Below are 1,812 nucleotides of genomic sequence, written 5' to 3' on the forward strand. Positions count from 1 at the left end.
GGAAGGTGCCTCAGCCCGGCGGCTGGGTGGATCGCAGCTCCAGGTGCCATCCTGTGCACCTCTGGACAAGCCTCTCTGTGCCCCTGCCCCCTCGCCTGTGAAGTGGGGCAAGGCAGGCACAGTCAGAGCTGCTGGGAGAGGTTACCTACCATGGAGTGCGTGGGCGAGGCCAACACAGTACCCACTGTCCTGAGCGCTTGATTTAGGCTGGCACACCCTAGGCTCCTCGGTTTGAAACGACTCACTTCTGACCTCTGACCTCTGACCCTTGTCCTAGGCTTCAAGTGTTCTTGGGAGCAGCCCCCAGCTTAACTTTTGGAGTCCCCCCTCCAGTCCCCAGCAGTGGGGGAGGGGCAGAAGCATCTGCTCCTAGGTGGCCCCAGCCCCACCAGACCCCTGGCCACCCTCCGCTCCTGGCCACCATATCCCAGCTGAGACTCTTGTGCAAAGGGCAGGGTGAGGAGTCTGGGAGCAACGCCGGCCTCAGCGCTAGGCCAGGCCACCCAGAGGGACCACAGCTCAGGGCTCTCACTCCCCCTCCCTTTCCCCTCCAGCATGGGTGAGTGGACCATGGAGCCACTTCCTCTGAGAGGGCAGCCATGGCCAACTCCCTCCCTCCTCTCCCCACACTAGGGCAAGCCCACAGCTCCCTAAGGGTGCTGGTTTATTCCTCATCCAGGTCAGTGTACCCATCAACACAGGGTCCCCAAGATGAGGACAGATCATTTCAGCCCTGCTCAGCCCCAGTAGTCTGCCCCCAGTTCCTGGGAACCATCCTGGTCCATTCCTGTGCCCATGGGTCAGCACTGAGCTCCCTGTGCCCAGCTCCAGGTCCTGCTGCCCTGGGTGGAGTGGGGAGGAGACACCAGGAGGAAAGTCCCTTGATGAGCCACGGGTTCGCCCCAGAGATGATAAGCTAAGGATGGGGGCTGGGGGGTGGGCGAGGAGTGAGGGGAGACCTCCTGCCAGTCCCAGGCCTCTCCTGAGGCTCCAGTGCCCCACCCCCCAGCAAGGGGGCGAAACTCCAAGGTTGAAATTGGCACATGGGAGGGGAGGGATGCTGAAGGACTGTCCTTCCATCCACTGCCTGCCTACCTCTGTCCTGGGTCCCTCCCTGTGGGGGAGGCCAAGCCCACACAGTGAGGAGTAGGAGGGTTTGGCTGTGTCTTGGAGGCCCAAGGCGCCTGAATGTCACACCTGACTACCTGTGGATCTCAAATCTCATCTCCCCAGACTTCAGGTCGCTTAGAGCTCGCAGGCTCCAGGAGGACCCTAGTCTGTCCTCTTCATCACTCAGAGAGCAAGGCTCGTGTCTGAGGAGGTCTGAGCTGCTCTGAGGGCAAAGGCCTGGCAGGGACTCCCTGTGGGCTGCCCCGGAGAGGCGGGGGGCGGGCACTGGGGGGTCAGTGGTTATTTCCCCTACATGCAGGTGGGCTGCTTGACCTCTGGGAGGAGCCTGTGGGCCCTTCTCAGGACCCTGACCCAGACAGCCCTCCCTCCACACTATACCCACAAAGTGGGAAGCAGATGAAGTAGGGCAGGGATGGGCAGCACACGATGGTCCCAGAGAGGAGGGGGAGGATTGTCCAAGGCCCCCCCAACCCTGACATATTATACAGGCTCACACACATACACACTCCCTTACCCCAGACAGATACCCATAGACAGACACTTACCACACCTAACCCTAACCCCCCTACACACATATATACACATAGAGACTTGCATGCTCAATCCCACACCCAGACACTTACACAGACACACACACAGACACACATACCCTCACAGACACACCCACACACACATACAGAT

The sequence above is a fragment of the Myotis davidii genome, unplaced genomic scaffold (genome assembly GCF_000327345.1).
Source record: "Myotis davidii unplaced genomic scaffold, ASM32734v1 scaffold77, whole genome shotgun sequence".
In the NCBI taxonomy this organism is placed as follows: Eukaryota; Metazoa; Chordata; class Mammalia; order Chiroptera; family Vespertilionidae; genus Myotis; species Myotis davidii.